Source organism: Silurus aristotelis (genome assembly GCF_946808225.1).
Source record: "Silurus aristotelis genome assembly, chromosome: 27".
NCBI classification, from domain to species: domain Eukaryota; kingdom Metazoa; phylum Chordata; class Actinopteri; order Siluriformes; family Siluridae; genus Silurus; species Silurus aristotelis.
The window spans coordinates 4,524,464-4,532,565 of NC_139600.1; the positions used below are offsets into that span (position 1 = coordinate 4,524,464).

The following is an 8,102-nucleotide window of genomic DNA, read 5'->3' on the forward strand; positions in this document are numbered from 1 at the left end:
CGACCCCCGGCTACACAAGTGCAGTTCTAACTGCCAAAGAAAGCATCCTTTTTTCTGCAATCACTATCTACTGCGTTCATGCAGCCTTCTCCAGAGAAAAGAGGAAGATGAGGACTGCTGAGAAAATCACTGACTGCGGTCTGTCACTAATTGCAGACCTGCACATCGCCAGGACAAAGCGGCGATCAGGAAAAACTATCAGTGACACGTCCCAACTTGGTTAATTCATTATTCTAAAAAACTTCCATCAGAAAAACAATCCTTCTCCTGGATAACAAAAACTACACATCATCGAAACAGCTGTATTCCACTGTTATTAACAAGTGATCACGTAACAAGCTTGCAATAAATGGCTTTGCAAAAAAAATGAGAGTAATACAAACGCAGGGACTGAGCAAATACTTCACAGTTAGTGTGTGAACCAGTTTTCTTATTGCAGTTGCTTGTTGGCTGTGACCTGAAACATACCAATTCTATAATTTATTATATTCAAATAATTTAGATGTTAAAAAAGTAACAACTAATTTTGTTGGTTTGATACTTACTTTTTAACTGAGTCTAATTTTCCTGTCTATTTTATTAATGCTGCCTTTATAACTTAGTCCATTTATGCAATCCAACCTTAGTGACACTTTATCAGTAAATTATGATTACAAAGAAAACCCAATAAATTTGATCATAAGATGCATCTGTATCAGTCTCTCTAATCTAATCATCATCTAGTCATTTAGATCAGTGATTGTTGTTTTACATCCTCAAATAATGAGTACATTTCTTATTCTTGCATAACTTTAAAACATTACAGATTTGTATGCTTCAATATCTACAGTAAAATGGTGACATGCATCATGGGTAATTTAAAATGCCATTTAAGATCTTTACACACTGAAGCTATAAGGCTTGTGTTCGTTTTTCTATTGCAAGTGACCAGGAAATTGATCAAACCATGGTATTTACAGCTTGACACAAGGACAGCTAGCTAGCAACTGACAATTAAAACATCTTCAGTCATATGATGCTTGCATTTCTTAAGCAAAATGTTTGCAGAAAGTCTAAGAATTGAATGTAAATAATCTGTACATGCTTTTTGGTTAAATGCGATTTATTTATATTTATAAAATCAGAGGTGTCAAAGAATGGTAGGTGTAGGGAAGTAGTAAAAAAATCAGATTTGATTTGTACCAATTGATGGTATAGTGGGTTAATCCAGGCACTGTCTCCTCTGATGTCTTCTGTTCATAGGAGGTTTTCTTCTGTTTGGACTTCAAAAAAACATGAATGGATCATTTGTTTCATCTTTTACTCTTGTGCAAGTTTTACTTTTTGTGCTGTCAGTCATTTTCTCCTGACATTTCACCTTGATGTGGTAAATTTGTGCAAAGTGACTTTTTTTTTGCCAGCTCTGGTGGCTCTGATTATTAAAGATTATGATTTATTTAACAAAATGTTTCACAACAAAGAGCTTTTTGATCTTTTTGACCTCAAATTTTAAATCCTAAACACTATTAAGAATCTATTTCATAATTATTTTCCCTGCTATAATTTTCATTATTTTATGTATTTATAATGATCTAATACTAATTATGTAATAATGTACTAATAATGATTCTATGTACTAATAATTATCTTTATTCCTGTCACCCCTCTTCTCTCTATTTGCTTGTTCTATTTGCACACCTATTACTGCATACCTCAGCAATGGGACTGCATTGGGGGACATTCGGTGGATGAGGACGGGTTCCCTTTTGAGCTTGGGTGGCTCGGTCATCATGAATAAACAATTATAAGGAAGTACCTTATATGCAGTGAACGTACACATTTTTTTTTTATATAACCTTCTTACCATTTGATCTGTATAGAGCTGCTTTGAGACAATGTACATTGTAAAACGCGCTATACAAATGAAATGAAATTTAATTGAATTAATGAGCCTGCACTTTTTGATCAAAGCAGATTAGACCAAAAATGTAATTTAGGTACTGTGAGGCGAGACCTTTCAGCGCTTTATATGTCATTACTTATATTTTTAATCATGGTGTAATTGATAAAGTATTACTTGGAGCCGGCACAGCATGGATGAGATAGAACTGATATATTAAAATGCCATTAAAGCCTGTTGCATTCTGCATTCTTAGTTCAGAGGAGAAACTATGGAAGAAAAAATCAAGTGTTATAGACTGCTTACCATTAGCACTGCGGAGAAAAGAGTTACTTACTAAATGCAGTACCATCATTAGGGTTGTATTGATTCAAGTACATTGGAAATTCTCAAGAAATTGTACCTCTGTTGTTAGTGATGTGACAATGACATTTTCATACATTGCTTGTTCCACCTTAAATGCGGTCGTCTAGTTGTGTCGGTTGGAGCTCTGGCACTTGCAGTTGATTTGTCAAATCTGTCCGACTGGCAGTGTAGCTCATGTTGCCTGTGTCCACATTAGCAGTAATCCTATTTCCCTGCTCACTTCCCTCTCTCTTGTCTCCAGCCAGGTCATTACAGCATCCAAGCGATCAGAGACACCTGCCACACTCTACCCATATTACCAGAGCTGGTTCTACCTAATAGGCTTCATATGTGACTGCTTTGGTCTCAGCAGCCACCAGGGACCACCCGAAAATATATTGTCCAGTAAATGCATTTTTCCTTAAAATACTTATTTCTGATAAAAAAGAATAGACTGAGATTGCAAATACTTGATAAGTGCTTGATAATAAAACTATTTTTACATATTTATCAGCGAAATAATTACTGGTGCCTGGTGGTGATATTTATATACAAGGTGACTTAATTACACTATAATGCAGTTTTTCTCAAATCATCCTTAATATTTGCAAACCAGTGTGTGTTTCTTGAAACAATTTGTCCCAAAAAAATGTTTTTTGGTTTCTTTCAAAAGCCTGTACTTTTGCAAACGGATGTACCAAAGCGTTCGCAGTTTATTCAAACATGAACATCTCATTGCCATCAGAAGTCCTTTTGTCATTGTTCACAAACAACATCGTCAAAATGTTTTTCCGCTATTACTGCATGTGTGCAAGAGCGAGGAATATGTCCTTATTATTTTCTGATGCTCATTTCTAAGTTTCTTTGACTAACCCGTAACGCTGCTGCCAAAAAAAATAAAAAAGCACGAGTTTTGGAAACCTGTCTGTGCTTATATAATTTCTGTAACTGGAGTTAGCGAGCTCTCCCTTCACCCAGACTCAACACGCTACAACGGCTTGTATCCAATCAGTAGCCTACCAAGAAAGTCATTGTTCACTGTCTTCCTCCTTCCTTTCACAACTATTTCTCTCTGAAGTTTATCTTTTGGCATCGTTGTGCGTTTAAAAATCACCATCGGTGAAGCTTTTCTCCTGATGCCGTGCAGCTCAGAACACAGGTGAAGTGTGTGTTTTCATGCCCAGTTGTTTTCAGCTTGACGAATGATTCACATTTCCTGTAGACAGTCCGAGTGAGCGGCAGGTCAAACGTCAGAGGAAACTCATCCATATTTATGATGTGGTGCGGCCCAATTCAGTGGGATTCAGTGATTTTTCTATAAAGAGTTTCATTGGTTCACCTGAACCCGTTCGCAATTTCATTGGTCTAATGTTATGGGTCTCAGTTTTTCTTCTTTTTTTTCAGGGTTCGAAGCGTGGGAAAAAAGTAGCGGCTTATAGTCCGGAAATTACGGTAGTCATGTTGTCACTATGATGGCGCACAGTTTCAGTATTTCCGGATGCAAATGAAGCTTTGGTTCAATGATTGAAAATGCACAAGGAATTATTTCTGCATGTCATCTATGAATATAAACAGCATAAATGTACACATTACTGTATGTGGGATATTGATTGCAAGAGACCGGACAGGATTCACACACATTTTACTGCACTCTAATAGTGTTTCTATGTTTCCTGGTTGTTTATCCATTTTCTTTTTAGAAATTGTAGTTCTGTGTAGATCTGTAGATCTATTTTAGAGGACTAGTTGATCATGGATTTACCTTCATTGGTAACATTCAAGATTCCTCTGCACAATTAAACAATTCAATACACATTAACCCAAAAAAAGATTAATAAAAATTTAAGTTTGACAGATTACGAAGACTCGTTTAACCATTTATTTTTTTATTTATCTACTAGTTTTTTATCCTTTTAATTTATTCCTTTTTTCGTGCTTAAATGTCGGACGCTCGTATAAAGCATTTCACTGCATGTCGTAAATAAAATTTGAACTTGAATGGATAATCAACTAAGAAACAAACACACTTAAATAGTACAGTAAAGGTGTGAATCCTGTCTGGTCTTTTGCAGTCAATGTAAATCAAATATGTCATCAAATAAATCAATTTGTGCTGCTAAAATTTATAGATGCCAAACAGAAGGAAGTAAAATTTTGTGCATTTATTCAATCACTGTGATCCAAACCATAGTTTATATCAAGAAATCCTGAAACTGTGCAGCGTCACACCGACAACACGACTCAACATCTTGTTTGATTTTGTTTGCGAACAATGACAAAGGGACTTTTCATTCTGATGGGAATGAGATGTTCATTGACACAAATACTTGCTTTTGAGGGATTAACTAAGGATTTTGAGAAAAGTATAGACTTTTGCAAGAAATCCAATGTTTTATGCTGTTTGTACAAATTGTTTGGAGAATGCACTTACTGGTTCGCAAATATTACAGTTTTTCTCAGCTGTTTTGAAGCATTTCTCAAATCATCCTTAATATTTGCAACCCTATAAGTGCGTTCTCGAAACAATTTGTACAAACAGCACAATACATTGGATTTCCTGCAAAGTCAATACTTTTCTCAAAATCTTAAGGTTATCTATCAAAAGTAAGTATTTGTGTCCTATCAGAACGAAAAGTCCCTTTGTCATTGTTCAAACAAGATTCTCAAAATGTTTAGTCGTGTTGTCAGTATGACTGTCTGAATTTCAGAATTCCTTGACATTAACTATGGTTTGGATTGCGGTTATAAAATATGCACAAAATTGTAATTACTTTTGTACGGCATCTATGAATTTCAGCAGCACAAATTCATTTATTTGATTGGATATTTGATTTATATTGATTGCAAGAGACCGAACTCGGTATTTTGCTCTGTCTGTATTCACTCTCCAATTGAAAGTAAAAAAAAATGTACCTTCGACCTGTTTTAGAGAAATAGTTGATTATTGGTTGATCTGATGCCATACACTTTTCTTTATTAGTGACATTCAAGATTCATTCTGCACAATTCATCAATTCAATTCACATTTACAAAAAAAAGAAAAAGTTTAATAGAAATTTTAAGTGACAGATAATGACAACTGGTTTAACCATTTTGCATTCAATGACTTATGCAATGAACTGATGCCGAGATGTTTTAGGGGTTAAAACTATTCAGGTGAAACCAGTATAATATAATATGATCAACATAAACATAAACAACTGGTAATGTAGGAAACAGCAGACAATTTTACACAATTAAATAAACGAATGTACAAAAGCATTCGCAATTTGTTCAAGGCAACATGAAATGTTCTTATGATGTGCACAAATGACTTAATGATGTGCAGGTTCAACAAGTAATTTTGAGAATTTCATTTCCGATCTGAGAAACGCTCCAAAGGCACTAGGAAAAACTATTCAGAAAACAGAAAAAGACTATTCAGGTGAGAACCAGTAAAATATATTTTGATTAACATGGCAAACAATTAATATTGTATGAAACACTTGTACACAATCAATTAAACTAATGTACCAATGTGTTTGCGATTTGTTCAAAGCAACGAGAAATCACTTTTATGATGTGCACAAGTGACGACATGATGGGGAGGTTGAACAAGTAGTTTAGGGAAATTATTTTATTATCTGAAAAATGCTCTAAAGCAACAGAGAAAAACCTCATCATCATTACTCATGAGTAATCAACATCATCATAAAATATATAGTATACTAAAATATAAAAAAAAAAATTCAAATGTTGAGTCAATGCCCAGCAAAGTTTTTATGAATATATTATATTACCAGATTTGCCAACATTTATGTAATTTTTTCATGAGAGTATATTATTATGAGGATTCAATGAAACTACTGTACATATAAAAGATAATATTAATAAAATGAAAAAATTAGAATAGGGATCATTTGTGCAGGTGTTCTAAACTGTTTGTTATTAATTGCCTCTTCAATTCTCACTTTCCTTATCTTACAATTCTCTCAAATGGCTTCAATATAAAATGATTGACCAAAAATAAAAATATACGTGTAATGAAAGTCTAAAATTGACTACAGTAATTCTCCGTTTATCGCGGTGGTTACATTACAAAACCGTTAGCAATAAACCAAAAAACGCGATAAATGGACGCCACCCTAAAAATGCTTTTTTTTATTATTTAAGCCGTAATTCATCCTTCCGCAAACTTCAAACAGTAAATTGGTAGAAATACACATTTGTAGTGAGTACATTTACTGTACAGTATACAGTACTTTAGAAGCCTATTCATAGTCTCTCTGCTTGTTCATTGGTTGAAGTGTCCTATGACGTCAAAAAAGAGGTAGAGTTAAAGATACACATCACCGCATTCTTTACATCTATTGGCTAAATCTGGTGACGTATGTTTTAATATCCGGCCTTTTTATTATGTTAGCGGACACTTCAACCTATAAACAAGCATTGAGAAAAGTTATTATATATATATAAATATATATATATATATATATATATATATATATATATATATATATATATATATATATATATATATATATATATATATATATATATATATATATATATATATATATATATGAGAAACCGGAAATATCAGCGAATCAAATTCATTTCCCGATAAACCTGGGGCTCGAGATTCGAACCACGGTAAAGCAGGGATTACTGTTGAAAGATTTATGACCAAACTTTTGATGTCACCCATATGAGGATGGGTTCCCCTTTGAGTCTGGTTCCTCTCAAGGTTTCTTCCTCATATCATCTAAGGGAGTTTTTCCTTGCCACTGTCGCCACGGCTTGCTCATCAGGGACAAACGCACACCATTCACCTTCACTGTTGTTTTCTGTAAAGCTGCTTTGAGACAATGTCTGTTGTGAAAAGCGCTATACAAATAAACTTGACTTGACTTGACTTGACTTGATTACTGTATTTTGAAAATAATTTTATGGTAATGATTATTAGATAGTGATTAAAATCTCTGTTTAACATTAACAAGAACTATGTAGACAATAGACTGGTGCTTTTGCAAAAGGCTTCTATTAGTGTTTTGTGTCCTACTTGCAACTTAAAAGGTGGAAATGCTCATCTCTCTGTCTTTATATTGGTTCTGGATAAATATATAATTGATCACAAATATTGGAAATGCTTCATTGCAGGCAGGGGGAAAAAAATCAAGCTGAACATCCATTATTTGTAATAGACGTCAGTTTAGAGAGCTTGTGGTCATTTATTCTACTTTTTTGTTTGGCAGTGGGTGGTGCTGTTGATGATACGGTTTCACGATGTGGTTGGGTGGGGTGGGGGGGGGGGTCTATTCAAGCACCGGCTGATGAGACAGGCTGCATTGGGCAGTAAAATGAAATGATTCTAACCAGAGTCTACTAATTGTGTTTTGCTTTGTGTTTTCAATGGCTGCTCTAATGATTGGGAGTGGCTTAGTTGGGCAGGGCTGATACACACAAAAATGAAGCGTGAACTGTATGGAACCAGCACGACCTCGTTTTAAAACCCCTTGCCAGTGTACAGTGTTCACTATAAAAGCCTTTTAAAAAAGGTATAAAAAAAATAAAAACCAGAGGCGATGAACAAAAACAGTAAAACAGAAACCTGAGCAAGAGCAAACCACGAAAGACACACGTGCTGGGAGGCGTAAGTGCTAATCAGCTTTAAATTGGACTCTGATCAGCGATATGTGACAAAAAGGGGCTTGTGTGAAATGTAATCCCCATCCATAAGCTTCACACACACTTACACACAAGTGCACCGCGAAGCGTGAACATGAAACTGTTTAAAATAAAAGCATTAAAACTTCCGAAAAACATTGAAAAGATGTTAATTGCTCAATGTGTACATGTTAAAAGGAATCCAAACAGGGGTATTTTAAACTATATATTT

General features: G+C 34.6%; 1 long non-coding RNA gene across 1 annotated transcript; it reads left to right on the forward strand.

Annotated features, from left to right (window-relative positions):
• Positions 1-1,699: 1,699 nt before the first annotated feature.
• Positions 1,700-4,053, forward strand: LOC310721118. Its single transcript, XR_014531933.1, has 2 exons — positions 1,700-3,009; positions 3,681-4,053. It is a non-coding gene; the product is annotated as an uncharacterized lncRNA (long non-coding RNA).
• The last annotated feature ends 4,049 nt before the right edge of the window (positions 4,054-8,102 follow it).